At 37.8% G+C, this 26,208-nt stretch overlaps 1 pseudogene; it reads right to left on the bottom strand.

Moving 5' to 3' along the window:
* Positions 1-996: 996 nt before the first annotated feature.
* On the bottom strand, positions 997-25,957 carry LOC127528467 (uncharacterized; annotated as a pseudogene).
* Positions 25,958-26,208: the final 251 nt, after the last annotated feature.

Here is a 26,208-nt window from a genome sequence, read left to right as displayed (position 1 = left end):
GAATGTGGAGAATGTTGGGAGATATTTGGAAGAAGGCATAATGGGTGGCAGTGAGGATGAGAACTCATAGCCGATGACAGCCACCCTATCTTGAATAAAGGTGGCAAAGTCATCAACTGACAAGGAGGTTGAGGGAGAAGGTGGAGGAGGGTTAAAAAGGGAAGTAAAAGCAGAGAACAGAGAACATGTGTTGGTGGTGCTGTTAATTCTAGTCTGATAAGGCTTTGCCTTAGTGTTGATGGTGGCAGAAGAAAATGGTGTAAGAAGGGATTGATACTTATCCAGGTCTATCTGACCCTTGGACTTCCTCCATTTCCTTTCGGCTGTCATGAGGTCGGTGCGTTGATTGCAGAGCACTTCTGAAAGCCAGGGACAGGAGGGTCAAGGAATGCAGGCCTGGAAAAGGAAGAACAAGCATTGTCAAGACAGGAGGACAGAGTCAAGCATAGGGTGGCAGTGTTTTTGTCGAGAGAGAACTGGTCAGGAGGAGGGATGGCAGAGGAGACTGTGGAAGAGAAATGTGTGGGAGAGTGGGGGTGGAGGTGATGGTGGAAGGATACAGTGGGGGGAGGAGCAGAGTGAGAAGACGGAAGCAGCAGATAGAACTGAATAAAAAAGACTAACATGTTGTCATGTACAGCTTGGACGCTAACATCCAGGATACATTTATGTGCATTACCTCCCCCTGGAACGCTAGAGGACAGCCCCCCTGGGTTACTGTGGCTCCTCAGAGTCCGGCAAGGCACACTGGGATTTGGAATGTGCTGCAGCACTGTTGGTTTGGCAGGAATGCTTCCACACCCGGAAGTGCTGCCAGAAGGAGATCACGGGACACCTGGAGCACTTCCGGGTGCTCTATAATAGGAGCCAGGTGCCACTATTCCAAGACAAAGCTTGCTGGAGGAGGAGTGGAGGCGCATAACAGAGAGACAGAGAGATAGAGAATGGGAAAGAAAGAAAGAAAGAAAGAAAGAAAGAAAGAAAGAAAGAAAGAAAGAAAGAAAGAAAGAAAGAAAGAAAGAAGAAAAGTACTGTGATTTATGCTTTAATTTATGCTTATTGTATTGTGCTGTTAAGGGTAACGATGGGAAAGCGTTCCCCTTTGAAATAAACCCATGTGCTGCTCTGAAATTTGTGCCTGGTGTCAGTCTGTGTCAGGATTGGTTGGCTGGTGTGCCCCCTGCAGGCCACAATGTGTAGAGGAGTGACAGTTGCATTTGTGGGAGTGCAGTTGCATGAGAGAACGAGGTCAAGCAGATTGCCAGCTTTGTGAGTCGATGGAGTGTGGAGCTGCATGATATTGAAGGAGGAAAGAAGAGTGAGAAAGCCATCAGCAGGAGGGTTGTCCAGATGGATGTTCAGGTCCCTGAGAATTAGAAATGGACTGCCATCATCTGGGAGGGAAGAGAGCAGTCTATCCAGTTCATCACGGAAGATCCTGAGCAAACCTGGAGGGCACTAAATAATAACAATGGTCATATTAATTGGAAAGGAGACAGTAATAGCATGGTATTCAAAAGTAGTAAAATTGCATACATTACCCAGAGGGGTGAATTTCCAGCTCTTAGATGTAAGAAAACCTGACCCCCCCCCCATTCCTACCAGAAGAGCAGCAGGAGTGGGAGAATGTGAAAGCAGAGGAAAGTGCTGTTGGTATTTTCTGGTCAAATCCATGTTTCTGTCAGAGCCACCACTTGGAGACACCTTTGGTTGGTGAAAAGCTGGAATAAAGTCTGCTTCGTTGACCGCAAACTGACCAAAGGAGAAGAGTATGAGAGTGCTGACTTGATGCAGCCGACAAAGGTTGGCTGGGTCTCTTCCTCTCCTGCTAAAGAGACGAGAGAAACATCTTGTGTTAATAACAGGAATGTGTTGTAGACACATGTTGAAGGAAGACATTGACAGGAAAATAAAGGAACAGTACCTTGGTCAAAGAGGAGTGTCCGTTGCCTTGTCCGGTGGACTTGCACAGGAAGATTCACGGTCTTTACACAACTAGGGCTGCACACTAGTAACTGATGCTATGAAGAGATATCTTTAGGGTATGCCTTTTAACTTTGTATGAGCTCAATAAATATTTCTCCTGCTCTTTTTAGTTGTTTATGGACGTTTTGAATTATTAAGGATTTATTTTTGCTTTCATTTTGTAGAATTTTTTTGTTTTAAAATAGTTATTATGGTTTATCGTTTTGTTTAAAATATTGTCCCCACAACACCATTTTGTTTTTTTAGATTTGCCGCCATTTTGAGCTCCCTTTGGTATGATGAAATTGCTGGTTGCTAGTGGATGTTTCCTGAGCGTCATGTCAATAATAATAAATTACATTTATATAGCACTTTTCTCAGTACTCAAAGCGCTATCCACACAGGGAGGAACCGAACCCACAATCTTCTTACTGCAAAGCAGCAGCACTACCACTGCGCCACCTGTGATGTCATCAATACAATGGTGTTTAAACCAATGTCAAACTCCAGACATTTTGCAAGATTCTGGATATTCTTAAAACAAAATTGTAATTAATTATCTTCTGAAAGACTTGGGGCTCAGAATCTTTTATTACATGTTCTTTAACTATGTTGTACATTGTGGATTTTTTGTTTTTTCTTCGCATTAATTGTTGTGTGATCATGAGGGCTTACAACCACATTCAGGCTATTATATAAGCATTGGTTTCAGCAGCACCTTGGTGCAGTGCTCTTTCTGATTGCTCAGGTTCCTCGGCTTCACTGGTCAGTCTGGGGATCAGTCCAATTACCTTTGGGTTAAATTTGGCAGCATTGCTGAAATCCAATATCCCTCAGTAGGTAATTTCAAGTAAAGAATTCTCTGTCTTTGTGCTAAAGTTAGTGGCGAAAATTGTGTGAAAATCATCCAGTTAGAGTTATGCTTTGGGTTTTTGATTTTTGTTCCATTGATTACTATTTTTGCATCCTAACATTGGCTATTCCTGTCTAAGTGCTCACAATAATTCTTGAAACTGCGTCCTTATCAGACTATGAGTTTTGTTCAACATTTTGGGGTTTGGTGGGTTGACATTTTCTTCTCTCTGTTATTGTTAACAGAGTTTGCTATAGTTATAGTTAGCTAAGGTTCATCCCCTATTTGGGGTTCAAATGCTGGTTTTTAAGTTTCTTTTGTTCATACTCCATGTTAACAGTGCTGGGTATTTAGTTTCTTTATGTAAAGGTGTATTCTGTTGTGTTCCTTGTGTTTTGTGAGTGGTTCCTGAAGAGGTCGGGCCACCTGCCCATCACTATCAAGGAACCTCCCTCGGTCATATAAAGGCTGAAGGCAACCCATAGTGCCTTGCAGTTCATTCTGAATGTGCTCATGGTGGTGAGGAGCTCTGTTGTGTTTATTGCTTTTGAATGTTTATAAAATTCTGGATTTTCAGACCTGTGCTCTGTTTTTGACTTTGCCTGTTCAATTTCAGATTGGGACTTTGTTCGCTTAAGGACTGTCTTTTGAAGGGTTAACCTTCTACACTTTTGTGTTCCTTGGGGCTTTTTTTGTTCTGCAGAGCATTTTTTAAAATAAATATTGCTATTTATAAAGAGTCTTCCTTGTCCTTTTGTGTGACTAGCCAGGGTTGGACATTTTAAATCATTGTTCAGGACTTCATGCTTAGAGACTCTCTAGTTCGTAACACTCCTGGTTTTGATCTTGGCTAGTTTCTGACCAAGATTTTCTGTTGTTTCATATCATATTGTCATGTTTTTGAATTTCACTCTGTCTTTGGACCACATTTATTGCCTCTTCCATCTCCTGGTCCATCAAATATTTTTTCTCTGCCTTTGTTTTTATTTGAAGTAAAAGAGCTAAATGAAAACTAGAACCTACACCCAAACAGGTGTATTTCTCAGGAATAAATCACAAAGTCTGAATGTTGTTCATTTGCTTAGCGGTTTAGTATGATGATGATGACATAAAATGCCTAGCAACACATAGCATCCTAACAAACCAAAACTCCAAAATGATAGCACCCATGAAAATGAACACACAAAATGACTTCAGTGAAGTAATGGTAACAAATATAAACAAATGCTAATAAAAAATATTAACAGAGTTTTGGTAGTGACAGGTTTCAAAAGTTGCTCATTTTTTTTCTTTTAAAAAGTTGCCCCCAGTTCTACCCTTAGTGAACATTTTGATTGTCAATGTCTTGAGATTACACAAGGTTTCCTGCTTTTACATTTTCAGAATGCGGATCTAATTTTGTTTCCAGTTTCTGGGAGGCACTGCCGTTAATCTGAGGTCTAGCTACCATGTTCAGGCCAATAGGCAAATGAATTAATCAGGATTTGAAGCAATGTCATGTCACAGTTTCAAGAGGACTGAAGTTATTTATTGCCATGAGCCAAACATTGTTAAAGTGCAATTAAATTATGTGCCCATTGGAACACATTTTATTATGTCAGGCCCAAGTGCAAATCAGTTTGTTCAAAGTCAAAGAAATATCTGAGAATGACTTTACATTATTTGAGGGAAAGCCAGTTAGCTCCACAAAATATATGCAAACAATAAGATAACAAAACGTGAACAGTTTTGCACATGCCAAATAGTCTGGCTTTGAACAAATCATCTATGTGGGTTCCTTTGTTCTTTTTTATATCAAACTTGTTTTTCTCATTTTGATCTTAGATTTGAAAAGAAAGGTTACAAAATAGGACCACTTGACTGGGAATAAATCTACATTTTTACTTCTGTTGTGCAAAACATAAATAAATAAACCTTGGTCTTTGAATAGACTATACTATACATCTTTATAATGGAGCTGTAATGTAACACCATATGGTGTATTGCCTCATTTCTTTATTAATTATATTGATTTTGGGATTGCATTACAATGAGTGAATTACTAATCATTAAGACATACCATGCTACATCTTATTCAAGTCAGATATTTTCCCCCTATCCATCTAAACAGCAAACAAAAAAGTGAAGTAATCACTCAAAGATAGTGAGATTAGCAATTGTTTGACATGTTTATTTAATTGATGCAACATTATTGAATGCCTGCCAGATTCTAAAGGACATTTGAACTGTTCCTCATTAAATGAATTGATTTTTGTCACATTTCAACTAAAAAGGACTTCCTCTTTCATTTTTTACTAGGTGGGTTAGGATGCACAACCATACTGAAAATGTTTTGAAAGCACAGATGAACAATGGCATGTTGCTTGTTTTTCAAGAACTTCAGTTTCAGCTTCTGCTAAGTGTTTCCTTTTCTTTTTTTACATTTATAATGGTTTTGTAGATTCACAAACACAAAGTAACCTAAAACATTGCAGAAATTAAAGCAGATAATGCAATTATTTTGGCACGGTCGATGTGTGGTCAGAGTTAATTGTGAACTGAATCTTAATGCCAAATGAACCTGACAGAAGCAAAAAAGAACCACTGAACGCATGCAGAGAATTCCTCAAAGCTAAATAAACATTCACAAGGAGTAGTGGATGCTGAAGCTAAAAGAAATAAACTGCATAAGGAGCAGTAAAGTATTATACACAGTCATTCTGGTGTGTTTGATTTAGACCTTTATAGGTAAGCAGCAGGGTCATGACAAAGAGTGTAAAACTGACTGAAAAGTAGTATGTGTCAATAAGGCAGGGGATATGCGTCAATGACATCTCATTACTTCATATTTTGATAGGAATATAACATTTATGCTAATGTAGTTCAGCTTGTTAGTTCTTATAGACATTACAGTAGTTTTTCTAAAACATAATATGAAAGGGCAATTTCCCCTCAGGCAGAAATTAAATATTTCAAATCAAAAAAATAGCAAGATAACATGTTACATTTCCAAGTCTTCTACACTGTTAAGGTGGAAATTTGAAATACTGTAGATATTTTTTGTGAAAACAATCTTCTCAGATTTTTGAAAAAAGGATTTGACTCTCTATTCTTTCTCCTCTCTGGAGTTTTTTTTTTGTTGAAAGGACAGTAACATAGAGTTGTTCTCTTCATTATTTTAAATTATTTTGAGTTTCAAAATGCTGAAAATACAGTAGCAAGAAGAAGCTTGTGAAGGTCATGGATTTCTGCATTAATTACACATAACAAGGCCTTGGGCTTTAAACCCTGAGGTTGACACTACTGACACTGAATATGAACATAAACAGTCACTTCACCTGCCTCTGCTCCAATTGGAAAACGCTAATCATTACAAGGTACCAAAACCAAAGAGTCAGGAACCAGGAATACTAAAGCACCTGGAATACACATATATTTTTAGTGATATCTGAAAATTCAGATAATGATGTGTCTAATACGCCACTTTTTATATTATGATGTGGATAATATTAACTACATGAAGCAACCAACACAGCATTGTAACAATGCCAACTCAAAATGGCACCGCTCCTGAACAATAAAATACTGACAAAAATGGTTTGATTATTTCTAATAATTTTGGAAAATAATAATAACCAAAAACAAGTGCAATATACAATGTAGCACCTCCGAAAACCCAAAATGGAACTGGTGTGAACTAAAGGAAGCTGAAGCATGCACACAGGAATTAAAAAAAAATCGGGAATGCTCTCCCCTCGACTTTCTCATATACTGAGTTGGAGGAAAAGGTCCTCAGAACAAATTCCAGGTCTGCTATATTCCTTAAATATCATATGTCTTTGTTTCTCATCTTAACTAATTAATAATATCGGTACACAATCATTTATCTCTATTTATAATCAAACTTTATGCTAAAATGATATTTTTGCACTTAGGAATGTCTAAAACATGAAGATTCATCAAGATCTCGAGGTCGAATTTTTTCAAGATTCCTATGCTTTCTCTATACTATGTATACGAGAAAGTAAAGAAACAAAAACAAAATCATAACAAGAATCTGTTATTTTGACACTTTTCTTATTATCTTTTTGCAGACTTTTTGGTTCTTTGTTTGAGCATTTGTACATTGTGTTTTGGTTTGAAAAACATGGGTCGTTCCCTTCTTTATTTTAGTTTGTTTCTGCAGCACTCTTGTAATGTTCCATGCTCACTAAGATCTAGCTGATATAAGATGGACTGATATCTGTCCCATGATTGTTCTTTGATGCATACTGAAAAATTATAAATAAGTTTTCATTTTCATAAGTGAAATAAAAACAACAATTGATGTTAAATTGAGTACAAGTTTCAATGCCGCAATCTACAGTGTACCCTTTTATGTCAAGGTTTGGGACTTTTCTCAGTTTCTGCTGGAACCTTTGTTTCCAGATAACATTGTCTATGACAATTTGGATTGCTCTCCTAATAAATGTACATGCTGTCTGCATGGAGCAACTGGCAGAATCAAACATTATTATTTCTCAGTGTTTTTTAACAACTTGCAATTAATTGTTACACCATAAATGAGAATTTGTACTCTGAAACTTCAGTTTAGCCATAGAATCCTTTTTCCTCTATAATATTTCGAGGGCATGCCTGACAATTCCAGGACCCAACACTCCATGTTTGCCCATTTTTAGAGGAATTTGAATATTTTAATACTGGACCAGTTCTTCCTATGCACCCATTGTGGACAGGATATGCTCTGACTCCTCAAGACCCCATAAAAGGAGATGTAGCTTCTGAAAATGAATGAACGTTTCTATAGTCCTACTTAGACCTTCTTCAGGTGAAAATCATTGGTTTTGAATATAACCATTTTTAGCAGTATTCTTTTTATTATTGATATAAAACTAGCTGTGCTACCTGACTTGACCCATGGAATTCATAGGATAATGGGCTTCAGTTATAATGCCTTTTTGTCAATCAGGTATATCCAAAGTATTATGTAACTAAAAATGCTTTTCAATACAATTCTTTTGAATTGGAGTAGGGGTAATGTGAAATTTGAGTATATATTATTATCATTATTAAACATTTTTGGTTTTCATTTGTTTGTGCCATTCACCCAAGTACAGTATTTCTTTTTGTGTTTTTCATTAGTTGTATGTAGTCCCCGTTTATGTGCAAAGTATATGCAAAGCAGTGCATGTGATGGATTTATATAAGTGCTGGTATCCTATGTCTTACACTGATATATTAACTTGAATAGAGAGTAGCATTGAGCAATAGCTTTCATTGTCACAACATAATTTCTGTGGCATCCCCATCAGAAATTATGCACTACGACCTCTTGGAGTTTGCAGCACTTCAATGAAAGAGTTGTTGTGGGGGGTGGGAGTGTCAGTTTTCAGTGCTGTGGGCAGGGGCTGGGGGGACAACAGAACAGAATGAATAACCAATATAAGATCTGGTACCCACTGAGCTTTGCATCTTCATTGAGCTTTGCTGAATTTTCTCTTTCCATTTCAGAACATCATCATGTCTCTTTTTTCTTGTTCAGGACGTGGCTCTGTCTTCACTTGTCCATTCATCTTATTGGTGCGAAGTGCTATTTGCAAGGCCCATCAATCAATTCTGCTGCATTCTTCATTTGCTTCATTGGCTAATTTTCTTTTTCTATGATTTTAAATTTTAATCAAATCCATCAAAGCAATTTAGAGATTTTTAGGTTTTCCATCCATCCATCCATTATCCAACCCGCTGAATCCGAACACAGGGTCACGGGGGTCTGCTGGAGCCAATCCCAGCCAACACAGGGCACAAGGCAGGAAACAATCCTGGGCAGGGTGCCAACCCACCGCAGGATTTTTAGGTCTTTAGTTTTTCTATTGTTGGGGGAGGTTTACCCCTAAATAATGTAATAGCAAAATGCCCTTACTTAGCTGATACCTAGTGCCTTAGATATATCATCCTGGCAAATTACAGCTTTTTAACTAAATTGGAAATAATGTTTTTGTTGATGAGTGTGTGATGGTGGTGAAGCAACTGCATCGACTGGGTGGGAAATCCCATGGGCCCCCAAGCCTGGGGACTCCCTAATCCCCTTTTTTCTCTCTATTTATAAAAAAAATCTTCTGGGAAGCAAAATTAAGGCTACGATACGTGATCTTCTCAAAAGACATTTAAAAGACCCGTGAGACTTGCCACGGTGCGTCTCACGGGGACCGTAAACATGAGACTTGGTGCCAAGAGATTGTCCCAGGGCCGTAGCAAAAATGACAGCGGCTGTACAGGCTTTAAAAAGATCGAAGGGCAGGGCGACAGTAGCCCCCCCGCCGACAACGTGAGCAGTGTTATACGTCCTGCAAGAAAGAATTTAACCACGCCCGGGGCCAGAAATAAAGGAAAAGGATTGTTTTTACAACGTCATGCGAGACCAGGCAGTGAGCCATCATTTAAAAGGAGTCCACAGACCTCTAAGCTAGCAGTTGTTGGATTGCTTTTGGCAGACAAGCATCATGTGCTCCCAGCTCTTAAAACAATGACATGCGACAGGCAGAAGAGACAGCTCGCAAGCAGCAAAAAGACAGCAAATGATCCAAAGACATATCCTTAGCGTATGTTCAGCCGCAACACCATTCACAACACGAGCAGCATTATACGTCTGGCAAGAAAGAGATGTAACCACGCACGTGGCCGAAAATAAAGGACAAGTATTGTTTTTACAAAAGTTTTTAAAGTAAAAGTGAAAATAATGTATATGTAACAATTCCCAAGAAAATAACAATCTTTAAATTATAGATTGCCTGCCTAAGGTAAAGTCATCCATGATGACTGGGGACGTGGGAATGAGGGGTCCTTTCATCGGATTAGCACTATTTCAGATGTGGAATGGCAAAATGGGGAGGCAGCTTGATGAATGAGGTCTCCAGGACTTAAAACAAATCCAAATCATATTATGTGATATCATCTAATGTGAAATTCTACTCTGTACATCTAATACTGTATTGAGGATTTATTCTGTTCTGTGTATTGTACTGTATTGTATTGACCCCCTTCTTTTTGACACCCACTGCACGCCCAACCTACCTGGAAAGGGGTCTCTCTTTGAACTGCCTTTCCCAAGGTTTCTTCCATTTTTTCCATCCAAGGGTTTTTTTTTTGGGAGTTTTTTCTGGTCTTCTTAGAGGGTCAAGGCAGGGGGCTGTCAAGAGGCAGGGCCTTTTAAAGCCCATTGTGGCACTTCTTGTGTGATTTTGGGCTATACAAAAATAAATTGTATTGTATTGTGTATTCGGTAAACCGAACACGGGGGTGGGTGAGCGAAGCGAGCAGGGGGCGAAGCCCCCTAGTTTTTAAAAAAATTCTGACCATTTTATGTTTATTAGTTCATGCAGCAAGCACATGTGATCAGGACTGTGACTGGTGATTTTAAAGCATATGGTTTCAAACCATTAAATCAATGACATCTCTTGTTACAAGTTCTAATGACAACTGTCACTGATCATAGTGTTTGAAACTGTCCACTTTTAAATTGCAGTCCCGTCCTGGAAAAGATGGAGGGTTACAGCAAGAAAAGCAGCAACACACAGTGATATGGGTAAGTTCTTATGTAAATCTAGAAAGAAAAAACATATCTAACATGATTGTATTATTAGTTATCCTACATAACAAGCATTTATGAGAATACATTTCTAGTTTTGATTGTGATATTCAAGTTATTAGTTGTGAACATTAACAGTAGAATATAATTAACAAGCATTTTCTAGTTTATTTTTGTGCTATTAGAGCAAGTTTTATAAAGTGTAAATTATACCATATGGAATGTAGAAAATTATAAATTGACCTGATATAATACAATTCGATGTAGGGTTTCTGTCATTAATATTACCATACACATTAAAGAAAACAGCAAATGAAACAATAAAGGTGATCCTGAGATGGAGCTCAATAAAAAATATATGCAGCAGTAGTTCTAGATTACTTTTCATTAAATTTCCATTTAATTAAATAAAAAAAGAACCTACAAATACTTTACCCAGTATTACAATTTTAAGTGGCCTTTTCATATTTCTGAAATAATGTATTTACAGCGTCTTCTTACACAAAAAATAAATATTTGGTATTCAAAAACCAATTTCAAAGAAACACTATGTTAATTTTTACATGCCTACATTTTATTTAACTTTTGAAGTTGTTATATTTCTTTTCCTTAATACTCTTAGGCAAGGCTCCCTCAATATTGTTTTTCCCATGGGCCCTGATGTACTAGCTACACCACTTGTGAGTAATTGAGTGATTGAATGAGTCAGTCAACATTTCAGCATTGCATTATACAGTATATAATATACATATATATTGCATATACAATATATGATATATATATGTATGTATGTGTATATACAATATATAATAAATATGTGTGTGTGTATTTGTACATTAAATTAATTCAATATTTCATGAATCAACATATCTTATTAAATAATGTAACATTCTTAAATATGCTTATTCCAATTCAGGGTTACAGATGGCAGAATCCTGTGAGCAGAGGACTGAAAGCAATGTACGGTACAAGACCACAAAGGAGAGACAGTCCAAAATGCACCTATTCACAACAGAATGCACATCCAGACTTGCACTGGGCCAATTTAGAGTCAACAACACTCATCTACAAGATATAGGAGAGCAACAAGAGGCTCGGTAGTTTAGTTGTCAAGGCATTGGACTCTCCACTAGAAACTTGCTGGTTCAATTCCTCACACAGACTATGTAGACAATGTAAGTCTTGTAACCTGGCACTTCTAACTTAAAAAATATATACGCATGTAAATAATTATAATCTATACTGATCTTTTAACTGCAGTCTCAACATAGACAGTGACTGTGAGCTGAACTCGAGCCCGGGATGCAGGGTCCATAAGGTAACACTGCTAACTATTGCACTGTCATAATGCTTGTAATGAAATCGCTACTTGAAATAAGGCAGAGTATTGTATTTGCTGTAATTTGCCAAATAACAAAAAGGACTGGTCCTCTTAAGTGAAAAATTGTAACATAGATACAGCACCCTTAAAAAGCAGAAATAGCAAAACTGATAATATAATTAACTTCCTTAACAAATCCCTGCTGAAGGATCAAGGTGATTTGGGAACTGTACATACAGTTTATTCAGTGTGATAGGGTTTCTGCATCTTTTGTGATTGTACTGTTTCTCTTTCTGTCTCTCTTTTTGTTTTTAATGTTACTTTTTTGTAGAATATTTAATATGCTTAAGTATTTCTTCTTTATCTTTCTGTTCCAATCCTTTGTTTCATTGCTAATTAAATGTGAGAATTGTGCAAAATATACACCCCAAACTATACTAACAAATGGTCACTCTTTATCTATCTATCTATCTATCTATCTATCTATCTATCTATCTATCTATCTATCTATCTACAGTGGTGTGAAAAACTATTTGCCCCCTTCCTGATTTCTTATTCTTTTGCATGTTTGTCACACAAAATGTTTCTGATCATCAAACACATTTAACCATTAGTCAAATATAACACAAGTAAACACAAAATGCAGTTTGTAAATGGTGGTTTTTATTATTTAGGGAGAAAAAAAAATCCAAACCTACATGGCCCTGTGTGAAAAAGTAATTGCCCCCTGAACCTAATAACTGGTTGGGCCACCCTTAACAGCAATAACTGCAATCAAGCATTTGCGATAACTTGCAATGAGTCTATTACAGCGCTCTGGAGGAATTTTGGCCCACTCATCTTTGCAAAATTGTTGTAATTCAGCTTTATTTGAGGGTTTTCTAGCATGAACCGCCTTTTTAAGGTCATGCCATAGCATCTCAATTGGATTCAGGTCAGGACTTTGACTAGGCCACTCCAAAGTCTTCATTTTGTTTTTCTTCAGCCATTCAGAGGTGGATTTGCTGGTGTGTTTTGGGTCATTGTCCTGTTGCAGCACCCAAGATCGCTTCAGCTTGAGTTGACGAACAGACATTCTCCTTCAGGATTTTTTGGTAGACAGTAGAATTCATGGTTCCATCTATCACAGCAAGCCTTCCAGGTCCTGAAGCAGCAAAACAACCCCAGACCATCACACTACCACCACCATATTTTACTGTTGGTATGATGTTCTTTTTCTGAAATGCTGTGTTCCTTTTACGCCAGATGTAACGGGACATTTGCCTTCTAAAAAGTTCAACTTTTGTCTCATCAGTCCACAAGGTATTTTCCCAAAAGTCTTGGCAATCATTGAGATGTTTCTTAGCAAAATTGAGACGAGCCCTAATGTTCTTTTTGCTTAACAGTGGTTTGCGTCTTGGAAATCTGCCATGCAGGCCGTTTTTGCCCAGTCTCTTTCTTATGGTGGAGTCGTGAACACTGACCTTAATTGAGGCAAGTGAGGCCTGCAGTTCTTTAGACGTTGTCCTGGGGTCTTTTGTGACCTCTCGGATGAGTTGTCTCTGCGCTCTTGGGGTAATTTTGGTCGGCCGGCCACTCCTGGGAATGTTCACCACTGTTCCATGTTTTTGCCATTTGTGGATAATGGCTCTCACTGTGGTTTGCTGGAGTCCCAAAGCTTTAGAAATGGCTTTATAACCTTTACCAGACTGATAGATCTCAATTACTTCTGTTCTCATTTGTTCCTGAATTTCTTTGGATCTTGGCATGATGTCTAGCTTTTGAGGTGCTTTTGGTCTACTTCTCTGTGTCAGGCAGCTTCTATTTAAGTGATTTCTTGATTGAAACAGGTGTGGCAGTAATCAGGCCTAGGGGTGGCTACGGAAATTGAACTCAGGTGTGATACACCACAGTTAGGTTATTTTTTAACAAGGGGGCAATTACTTTTTCACACAGGGCCATGTAGGTTTGGATTTTTTTTCTCCCTAAATAATAAAAACCATCATTTAAAAACTGCATTTTGTGTTTACTTGTGTTATATTTGACTAATGGTTAAATGTGTTTGATGATCAGAAACATTTTGTGTGACAAACATGCAAAAGAATAAGAAATCAGGAAGGGGGCAAATAGTTTTTCACACCACTCTATCTATCTATCTATCTATCTATCTATCTATCTATCTATCTATCTATCTGTAATGTGCTTGCTAAGAAAACAGAAAACTGCAGGAGTAGTTTGTACAGTAAAATAATGAACAGGCACTCATATTATTATCTTTTTCTATACTTTTCTATTACAGAACTCATATTAATGTATTCTGTTTTTCAAATATTAGGAATCAGCAAATGAGTTTGGTCCTGTATTGTTCCTACAGGAACGTGACACACCTATCGAAGTGAGACATAAAAGTGGTAAGTGGTGATTTAAATATTCGAGGTGCAAAGTTTTAAAAAAAACTCTATTGTTTTGTTCAAAAAGATTCTATGCAGAGACCTTCTAGTTGGAACTATAGCTCCATAAACAACGTGTGCCATATAGCTGTCTACAAAAACTCAAAATTAATCTCAGTAAATGCTCTACCTCTCAATATATTGCTAACAATCCCAAAATGCCGCAGACTAACAGAACAGGATTTCTATTTTTGCTCGGCCCCCGAACAGTCGCTCCGTCGCTGTCTACTTTGCCAAAATGAAACGCGTGCCCGTTGCTTGGCAACCGACCGAGCAGTATAACAATAAAAAGAATAAAAGTAGACAGGGAAACTAAGCGACCTGACCAAAATGAAACAACGTTGAAAAGGATTTAAAAAGCCCAGTTCTCAAACTCTCAAATACGATTTTAAATTTTCCTCCTAGCATTTTGGTGAGTATGAAATCTTCTTGAAGTCTTATTTTATGACTCACTGCTAAGTTTTATGAACGATTCCTCGAATTATTTTTACTGTTATAGAATCTCAATTGACTGTTATCATTGACGCTGTATTTTAAAAGATGTTTGTGTGCGTGTTTAAGTTTCATTTAGAGGCCAAGTTAAGTTTATAAGAATACCCGAATTATGTGGACGACACCGCGCACGCCCAGCCACCGTTCGTGAATATCGGCGATCGCCCACCTCGGGCTTCTTGCCCGCATTACCGTGGATTATTAGACCCCACAGCACACTTCTCAGAGTGCTTTGTTTTTTTTTTTGAACAAGATAAAAGAAAGTATTTGATTCGTAAACGACCCTTTCGTAGCCACAGTATTAACGTCAATTTTGTTTTATGTATTTCTGAATGCCAACTAACTGCATTGGAAGTGTACTATTTTATATTGTGGTTTAATTCCAGCGCATTGGCGTGTTCTTCTGAATCTATCACTATTTAATTGTCGTTTACTATGCATGTGAACGATTATGTATTTCTTTTAAAATTTTTAGTTTTACAACGTGTGTCCATGTGCTTTGTAAAACACTATTTAAAATTAACCTCCTTAGTTCAGCAAGTGACTGTATATGTTACGAAAAACTCAAATATTTGTTAAAAACGAATTCGTTTACAGTTATAGTCTATTTACATTTTTGCCTTAAATTAGTCCAACCTGTGCCTGTGGTGCCCTGTCTAAGCTGGTCCGTGCTTTCTGTTTCTACCTGTCTGCCATCCTGAAATAAAAATGTCAGGTTTGGGAAATGAGTACAAGTACAGAATAAAGTCACATATTGTTCAAATTTCCTTTCACTGTCAGTAAGACATTGTCTTTTTACTTATTTTTTTCTGATGGCGGTGTTGGGACGTGGAAAGGGTAAGAAATACGCGAACGATTTCTGTTTAAGTTCCTGGCCGGAATGCCACAAATACAATGAGATGTATACGATTTATGAACAAAGTTAACAAAGTTAATAAATCGGCGAATGTTTACAGTAAATAACTTTCACTTTCTCTGCTGTGATCCGGACGTGGTGACGACTATTTTTCAACAAATAACCCAGGCATGCCTGCTGCAATGAACCGAATAATACAATTTATTCATAACCTATGGATAATAGTAGATGGATATATGCAAGTATGTCAAGTATGTCTAAGTATTTATACGTATATAAAGGCAGGGGCCGCATTCCGAGACTCTTCACTGACAGTAAGAGTGTCTCACAGCAGCTTTATAAGCCAAAGACTTGTGTTCCAGATGCACCGAAAAAGATCCATCCATCCATCCATTTATTTTCCAACCCGCTGAATCCGAGCACAGGGTCACGGGGGTCTGCTGGAGCCAATCCCAGCCAACACAGGGCACAAGGCAGGAACCAATCCCGGGCAGGGTGCCAACCCACCGCAGACCGAAAAAGATGTCTTTTGAAATTATTTTTTAAGCTTATTTGTTTTCATGTAAACCCACATGAGTATCATGAGTATTTAGTAATATCCGCTATATTATTTTAAGTAGAGTTTACTATAATTTGTTAAGTTTTTGCAATTCACTCACTCAAAAAAAAGCGTTTAATTAATTGTTCATGTCACGATTTTCCAATTAATTAAATGAACCAAATTTCACTTAACTGCGGTGGGCTGGCGCCCTGCCCGGGGTCTGTCTCCTGCCTTGCGCCCTGTGTTGGCTGGGATTGGCTCCAGCAGACCCCCGAGACCCTGTAGTTAGGATATAACGGTTTGGATAATGGATGGATGGATGGATGGAAATTCCACTTAAATATGTTGTGTTTACTTAATATTTTTAATATCTTATATTTTACCATGAGGAAATTAGTTAACTCACACATATATTACTTCAGTAGTGCCAAAAAATCTTTAAAGAGTGGAGTGTAATAAACACTCAAATAGCCATTTATAATACATAAACACAAGTACTGTAATAAAAAATAAAAAGAACATATTCTTTATTAATGTAAATTTCATTTATACAGTGCAAAATACAATCCACAAAGCAACTTTGTCTTGTTGAAAGTTAATGCCAATTTCTTTTTTCACTAAAAAATGACAATTTCAATTGTTGCGTATCCTGTTCCATTACACCATATAACAACGGAAATCATCATCTTTCCAAAATATTTTGGACAATGTCCATGTTACATTCATGTATCTCTAATTTAAAATCAATTCCCAGTAAATGCCCCATTTCCCATTCCCAAATATCCACATATCCTTCCACCTCTCTTTAGTGGCTGTGAATCCCCACTTCACAAAATCTCTCTTAACTTTCTCCTGTAGCTCCTTTTGCAATATCTTTTGTACCCACTGCACATCTCTGTTTCTCTTTATCAGTATACACCTGGCATCCCATAGCCTGTTCTTTGCCTGACCAATTTCAAAAAGGCTTCTCTTGAACTTCTGCCATTCCCCAGTAGACCTGCTGTTGGCCTGGAAATTATGCCATTCCTGGAAACCCTCCTAGACAGTTGTGGCACATAAACTACAAATGGTTTGTCAAAATAATTAGTATAGTGAATCCCGGTTATTACATAAAATTAGGTTCTTCAAAAAGAACAAAGGGAATATTTCACACAATTATTAGAATGTTTTTCTTCACACAGAGAACAATAGACCTTGGAATATGTTACCAGTATTGTGGTAAAGAGTAGTAACCTACAGACTTTCAGAACCTGGCTTTATGCTATTTTTAAAAAATTAGACAAATGGGATTGATGAATCGTTGGGCTGAATGGCATATTCTTAATAAAATTCATGCAGTGGTAATGCTGCTGCCTCACAACAAGAAGACCGGGGTTCACATCCCAAGAGCTCCATGCATGGATTCTGCATGTTGTCTGTGTGTGTTTCCACTGGGTGCTCAGGTTTCCTCACTAAGTCCAAAGACATGCATGCATGTTATGTGGTTTGGCAATGCTAAATTGGCCCCAGATGTGTGTGTGTGTGTTCACCCAGAGATGGGCTGGCACCCTGCCCAGGGCTTATTCCTGGCTTGACCCTAATGCTTGGGATATCAATAGCAAGGTCACATTTATTTATATAGCACATTTAACAACAGCAATAGCTGGCCAAAGTGCAGTACAACCAAGAATAATACAGTGCAAAAGGCCATAAGCAATAAGACAATAAAATAGACAGACACGGCTCCAGAATTACAAAGAATTTAAAGGCAAGGAATAGTAATGCGCCTTAAGAAGTGATCTAAAAATAGATAGATAGATAGATAGATAGATAGATAGATAGATAGATAGATAGATAGATAGATAGATAGATAGATAGATAGATAGATAGATAGATAGATAGATAGATAGATAGATAGATAGATAGATACTTTATTAATCCCCAAGGGGAAATTCACATACTCCAGCAGCACCATACTGATAAAAAAACAAAAACAAAAAAACAAACAAGATTAAATTAAAGAGTGATAAAAATGCAGTTATAACAGACAATAACTTTATATAATGTTAACGTTTACTCCCCCAGGTGGAATTGAGGAGTCGCATAGTGTGGGGGAGGAACGATCTCCTCAGTCTGTCAGTTGAGCAGGACGGTGACAGCAGTCTGTCGCTGAAGCTGCTCTTCTGTCTGGAGATGACACTGTTTAGTGGGTGCAGTGGATTCTCCATAATTGATAGGAGCCTGCTCGGTGCCTGTCACTCTGCCACAGATGTCAAACTGTCCAGCTCCGTGCCTACAGTAGAGCCTGCCTTCCTCACCCGTTTGTCCAGGCGTGAGGCATCCCTCTTCTTTATGCTGCCTCCCCAGCACACCACCATGCAGAAGAGGGCGCTCGCCACAACCGTCTGATAGAACATCTGCAGCATTTTATTGGCAAAGTAGGGGCCAGACTAACATGAAGTGGTAGCCCATTTGTGATTCTGGGGGCTACAACTGCAAAGGCATGAACTCCCCTACACTTTAGATTTAGGGACAACCAGAAGCAACTGAGCAGTAGACCTGAGTGACTTTGATGGAATATATAATTGTAAGAGGTAAGAGGGAGCTAGGCCATTTAGTGCTTTAATAAACAAACTATAATATTCATCCATCCATCCATCCAGTAACCAATCCGCTATATCCTAACTACAGGGTCACGGGGGTCTGCTGCAGCCAATCCCAGCCAACACAGGGCACAAGGCAGGAAACAAACTCCAGGCAGGGTGCCAGCCCACCGCTGGGCCAAACAATAAAATCTTAAAATCAATCCTAAAATGAACGGGGAGCCGGTGCTGGGAGGCCAGTACAGGAAAAATATGCTTTTGCCTTCATGGTCCCGTTAAAACACAAGCTGCAGCATTTTGGACCAACTGTAAATGTGACACAGACGTCCGACTGAGAGCAGCATAAAGTGCATACCAGTAGTCAAGTCAGGACGAAATAAAAGCATGTATAACTCTTTCCAAATTATGAAACGATAAGAAAAGCTTAACTTTAGATAAAAGCCTCAGTTGAAACAAACTAGTTTTAATTACTGAGGTTATCTGTTTATCTAATTTTAAAATCACTATTCATTATTACACCCAGGTTTTTTACAGAGGATCTTACAAAAGGCTTCAGTTTGCTAAAGTCCAGATGAGGGGCATCACTGATACCCCTAAGCTCAAACATCAGGACCTCAGTTTTGTTCTCATTACAGTTTTGAAAGTTTAAGGCCATCCAAGCTTTAACATCTTCAAGGCAGTCCAACAACAGTTTTAAAGAGTTTGTATTACTGTACTTCAAGGGTAAATAAATCTGCATGTCTACTGCATAGCAGTGAAATGAGATGCCATAACTTCTAAAAATGGACCCCAAAGAAGCATATACAGAGAAAAAAGGAGTGGCCCAAGAATAGAACCCTGAGGAACTCTGCAAGTAAGAGGCGCTGAGGAGGAGACAGATTCGCCAAAGCTAATCAGACAAATAAGACTTAAACCACTCCAAAGCACCATCTTTAATGCCCACAGAGTGCTCCAGGCGATGAATGGGGGGTATTGTGGTCTACAGTAATGAAAGCAGTTGTCAGATCCAAAAGTATGAGAATGGCAGAATCTCCGGAGTCGGTAGCTAATAACAGATCATTAAAAAGCTTTAAAAGTACAGTTTCAGTGCTACAAAAGGCTTTAAAACCAGACTGGAACACCTTATGAATACCATATATGTATGTCTAAACAAGATTTCAACTGAATAAATACAACTTTCTCACAGATTTTTGACAAAAAAATGGAAGTTTGGAAATTGGCCTAAAATTGGAGGTGTCCAAATTTGTTTTTCTGATAAGTGGTTGCACCACTGCATGCTTACGAATTCTGGGTACAACACCAGAGGTGAGACTGCTGTTGATGATTATTTGGATATTTGGTCTAATAGTGTTAAGAATTCCTTTAAGAAGATGCTCCAACTTTCCCACAATCCTGCTCTGGATAAGTAGATTTTGAAAATGGGCAGTTGGATGAATGTTTTGCAGCTGATAATGGTCTAAAAGGTGATTCCACTGGGACATAGAACATGTATGGACATTTCCTGCCCTATTACCTACACTGTGTTTTTTGTTAGCACCTGTCTGCCATGCTTACACAGTGTTTTTCATACATCTTGGTGTTGTTTCTAATGAGCTGGTTTATTCTATGGATTTTAATTCAAATAATCTGGTTGATAAATTTGTATTTTTTAATGTATGAATAGCAAAATCTAATGATGAACCACTCTCTCCAGAGTTTATTTGAATTTCTGTAGATGTGGTACGTTGCTTAGAGGCAGCCCTGAAGCATTAAAAGAAAAGACTGCACACACAAAACATTTGCAGTAATTATTTGAGAAATACATGTTGTTAAATTTTAATAATCCATGCTTTAGTGTTTTCCTGAAGTGAAATTTTAACAGAAATCTGAAATCCAGGCAGATATTATTGTATATTTTTTTCACCATTAAACTGCACCTTGTATATATACTCACTGGCCACATTATTAGGTACACCTCTCCAAACTGCTTAGTATTGCAAATATCCAATCAGCCAATCACATTGCAGCAACTCAAAGCACTGAGGCATGTAGACATTGTCAAGACAACCTACTAATGTTCAAACCGAGCATGTGGAAGAAAGGTGATCTAAGTGACTTTGAAGGTGGCATGGTTGTTGGTGCCAGATGGGCTGGTTGGAGTATTTCAGAAACTGCTGATCTGCTGGAATTTTTGTGCACAACCATCTCCAGGGTTTACAGAGAATGGTATAAAAAAGGGAAAATATCCAGTGAGTGGCAGTTCTCTGGGTAAAATGCCTTGTTGATACCAGAGGTCAGAGGAGAATGGCCAGACTGGTTTGAGCTGATAGAAAGACAACAGAATCTCAAATTACTACTCGTTACAACTAAGGTGTGCAGAAGAGCATCTCTGAATGTACAACACGTCAAACTTGAAAGCAGTTTGGCTACAGCAGCAGGAGACCACATTGGGTGTCAGCTAAAAACAGGCAAATGAGGCGACAATTTGCACAGGCACAACAAAATTGGAAAAATGTTGCCTGCTCTGATGAGTCTGCATTTCTGCTGTGACCACAGTGTACATATCTTCTAATGGCTAATTCCAACAGGATAACGCACCATGTCACAAAACTCAAATTATCTCAAGCTGGTTTCTTGAACATGACAATGTCTTTGCTGTACTCAGGTGGCCTCCATAGTCACCAGATCTCAGACCAATAGAGCACCTTTGGGATGTGGTGGAGCAGGAGATTCACATCATGGATGTGCAGCCGACAAATCTGCAGCTACTGCGTGATGCTATCATGTCAATATTGACCAAAATCCCTGAGGAATGTTTCTAGCACCTTGGTGAATATATGCCATGAAGAATTACAATAGATCTAAAGGCAAAAAGGGGTCCAACCTGGTAATAGCAAAGTGTATCTAATAAAGTGGCTGGCAAGTGCATATATAACTGTATATTCATACATTTTGAGCATGGGGATGCTAAAATAATAATAATAACAAAAAAAAAACCCTTCAGGGTCTGATTTTTTATTAGCTGTTATTAGTTTGTTTTTTTTCCTTTTCTACAGTTTAACATACTGTAATTTACAACAGTGACATGAAAAGATGTGATTTTACAAATCCAGGTTCTTTAAAGGCACTTCATGGTTCTTTACTGAGTTGTGCGGTTCTTCATAGAGTCATTGCTTGGCGAAGCACCATTTAATTCTGGAATGGATTCCTTGCATTAGAAGTTAGTTCTTTATAATTTGGAAACCTTCTTAATATGAAGAAGAAACTAAATCTTGAACATATGGTGGGCTGATAGACAGTAACAGATTAAGAAAACCTGGGCTTAGTCTGTGTTACTGGATGTATGCAGAGAGAATCCTTTTAAAATCATGAGCTATTGGTATTTCACAAATTTGTTACCATCTATTCAGAGTTATTTGCTGTATGGAGTCTGTTAAATACAGTCTAAATACAGTAAATATGTTTTTTTGTGGAGCCTTCATGTGGTTAGGTCTTTTGGGAACCAAAAATGGTTTCCCTATGGCATCACTCTGAAGAGCCACTCTGGCACCTTTATCATTAAGAGTGTACAAGGACATCTTTCTTAAAAATATTTGTCATTAACTACGACAGTAGCAGAATCAGTAACCAGAAGACAGGCAAAACCTGAAGTCATAAATGGAAAAATGTGGAAACCTAACATTCTTGTGCTTTTATTATTATTTATTCTTGAGGAAAAGCCTTTCCTTGATTTTGTTTTTTAGTTTTGATGGACAACATCTGCAACCCCTCTCCTTAATTTAGATGGTGACTGCTGATTCACAAATTGGTACATACCTGGCAGCATCTGCCCAGGAAGCATCCTGGAAATTAACTTGAATGAAGTCATCACAAATGCTATGTAAATAGGGTAAAACATAAAAGAAAAATTATTTCATGTCCAGAAGGTTTTAGACAAGACACGACATCACAGTTATCTCATTACAGATGTCTCCTTTTCTCTTTTTTATGGCACCGGTTTACATTGTTTTGCCTTGCCATATCACAGGGTAGACCAGAGTTGTAGAGCTTTATCTATTAGGGGAAAGAAATTCACTTTTATGTGAGGTCACCATTCACAAAGTCATATTACCTTCATAAAATAACTCAAAAAACTTAAATCTAACACAAAAAGGTGGATAAAATCCATATGTTGCCATGACCTAAAACCTTATGGTGAACCACATGTAACTGGATGGTCTGTAAAACATTGGACCACTTGATCACTCAGGGATTGACCTCTCTGTTTATTTACTTAAAAGATTATATTTAAGTTCCTTCAAGATAAATGTCCTCATCTATTGGCTGCATTTTCACTCAACTTCAATAGAATAACCAAATATTACTTACTTTTTCAGTATTCTTTAATCTTTGTATATTACCCTAGACAATCAAGAAGGCCATAAAATTGCCTAATGATTTATACTTAAAGCCTTGACATTTATAATATAAATTTTATTTTATTTATTTATTTATGTTATATTTTGGCCTGTCACAACAAATGCAATGTACTTAGATTCCTTCAGACCAAAGTGACGTCAACCCATTGTTTGAAGAGCTGAGGTCTTCCAGGTATTATGATAATGAAAACTGGTGGTAGTATAATATCCATCTAGCCATATCCTAACTACAGGGTCACGGGGGTCTGCTGGAGCCAATCCCAGCCAACACAGGGTGCAAGGAAGGAAACAAACCCCAGGGCATACGCACACATCAAGCGACAATTTAGAATCGCCAATGCACCTAACCTGCATGTCTTTGTACCCAGAGGAAACCCACGCAGACACGGGGAGAACATGCAAACTCCACACAAGGAGCCCCTGGAAAGTGAACCTGGGTCTCCTGACTGTGAGACAGCAGCGTTACCAACTGTGCCACCGTGCCTCCCATAGAATAGATAGATAGATAGATAGATAGATAGATAGATAGATAGATAGATAGATAGATAGATAGATAGATAGATAGATAGATAGATAGATAGATACTTTATTAATCCCAATGGGAAATTCACATTCTCCAGCAGCAGCATACTGATACAATAAATAATATTAAATTAAAGAATGATAATAATGCAGGTGAAAAACAGACAATAACTATGTATAATGTTAAATGTTAACGTTTACCCCCCCGGGTGGAATTGAAGAGTTGCATAGTTTGGGGGAGGAACGATCTCCTCAATCTGTCAGTGGAGCAGGACAGTGACAGCAGTCTGTCGCTGAAGCTGCTCCTCTGTCAGGAGATGATACTGTTTAGTGGATGCAGTGGATTCTCCATAATTGATAGGAGCCTGCTGAGCGCCCTTCGCTCTGCCACAGATGTTAAACTGTCCAGCTCCATGCCAACAATAGAGCCTGCCTTCCTCACTAGTTTGTCCAGGCGTGAGGCGTCTTTTCTCTTAATGCTGCCTCCCCAGCACACCACTGCGTAGAAGAGGGCGCTCGCCACAACTGTCTGATAGAACATCTACAGCATCTTATTGCAGATGTTGAAGGACGCCAGCCTTCTAAGGAAGTATAGTCGGCTCTGTCCTTTCTTGCACAGCGCATCAGTATTGGCAGTCCAGTCTAATTTATCATCCAGCTGCACTCCCAGATATTTATAGGTCTGCACCATCTGCACACAGTCACCTCTGATGATCACGGGGTCTAGGAGGGGTCTGGGCCTCCTAAAATCCACCACCAGCTCCTTGGTTTTGCTGGTGTTCAGTTGTAGGTGGTTTGAGTCGCACCATTTAACAAAGTCATTGATTAGGTCCCTATACTCCTCCTCCAGCCCATTCCTGATGAATGATTCTATGAAATTACTTTAGGGTTTGTTAACCATGAAATAAAAAGTAGAAAAGGAAATGGCAAAAGGAATTGTGAAGATTTATTTTTGTCAGGGTTTATTTGGAAAAAAAGGCGAGACCCAAATGTATATTAAAAGTTTGAAATACTAGACCAAAGATCTAATATCAAAAAACAAGAAAGAAGTACTAAACCAAAAGTAAAAGACTGCCTAATTTCTAAAACAAAAAAAAACCAAAACAAAAAAAAACAAAAACAAAAGTAAGATGAAGACTTGGATTGAAGAATTAAAATAATCCTTAATCTTGGATACTGACTATTGCACTCTCATCTTAAATAGGTGAGGATACATAATATGTCATCTGAGTATGAAGAACAGAGCATCAGCATGAAGTGCAATCACCCAGTAACTGCCTGTGTTGATACAGTATGTTGATGGTTGATATCTGAATGCTAACTGCATCCCAATATACCTGCATTTGCAAGCAATTTCCTTGAACTATAAAACGTTTATAAAAATGATTAGTTATCAAGTATAACAGATCAACTAAATAGGTTATAGCTAAAATAACTAAGTTTTGTGCATTTTTTTAAAAAAATAGTTAAAACAAATTTTGAAATATGTTTAATTGACATGTTGCTTTAACATAATTAATGTAAAAGAGCATCAAAAAAATCATTCATTTCACATAAAAATATTATGTTCTTCCAGCATGGATTAGGTATATTAAGCATAATTAAGTCATTTTTGATGAAAATAATTTTACTATGTGCAACCAATGTACATAGTTTTTTTATTTTAATCTAACATGCCATTTTTTCAGTGTATGAACAAATAAACTCATATGGCTTAAGGCTAACATCATATTAAGAACTTAACATGGATTCTAGCTGGAGAGCATGTTAAATTTAATAACTACAGTTGCTGAATTTCCTTGCCTCTAAGGGTATATTTTTATAATAATAAATACCCTTTCTTAAGTTTATTATTTACTGAGGAATTTACTTTCTTACTGTATTCTAAATATACATTTACAAAGTACAATATGCTTCTTTGGCTATGAGTTAAAAACTGGATTTTGGAGCTGTTAATTGGAATAAACCACGAATGGACTGTAGCTCTTCTACACTTATCTGTCATCTTAGCAAAAGGCTGAAAAATATGAAAAACAAAAATATGAAAGAATGAATAGACTTTGTGGCACTAAAGTCAACTCATCCATTAATTGTATAATCTGTGTGTCCATTTCAGGGTCATGGGATAATTTAGATCAAATCCCATCATAGCGAATACTGAAGTAACAAAATTTTCAGAATAACAAATACTTTTTGTTTAACGGATTTTGTTTTAACAAAATGTAAATTTCAGTATAACTAACGTTTTTTTGACCCAAAATAGTACCAAAGAAAATAATATGTTGCAAAAAATACTTACTGTCGAGCCCACACTTTTCGCCAGGTCTTGGGAACCCTGCAACAGGTGGTCTCTTTCTTGTTACACCAAAAGAAAGTGACTGTTGTGAAATTTCTGATCTCGGCCAGTCTTGGTGAGAGTCTTGGTGCAACCTCATGCATAGTCTAATTCTGAGTCAGTGTTCCACCTAGCATCCATGTGGGTAGTTGTGTCTTGTGCGGATGCTGTCCTTGTCTCTGTTCATACCTGTATTAATTAATTACATCTAACGTCTCATTTTCAAATAAAATAAGAAGTGCTTTTTTTATACAGGTATTGTCAAGCTTGGGTCACAGAGTTGCATGAGAGACAGGAAGGTGAGTCCAGATTACCAAGGAAAATATAAGTACTTACTATTGTATAGAGAAG

The sequence above is a fragment of the Erpetoichthys calabaricus genome, chromosome 6, assembly GCF_900747795.2.
Source record: "Erpetoichthys calabaricus chromosome 6, fErpCal1.3, whole genome shotgun sequence".
Taxonomy (NCBI): domain Eukaryota; kingdom Metazoa; phylum Chordata; class Cladistia; order Polypteriformes; family Polypteridae; genus Erpetoichthys; species Erpetoichthys calabaricus.
This window is presented reverse-complemented; position numbering and strand designations above follow the sequence as displayed.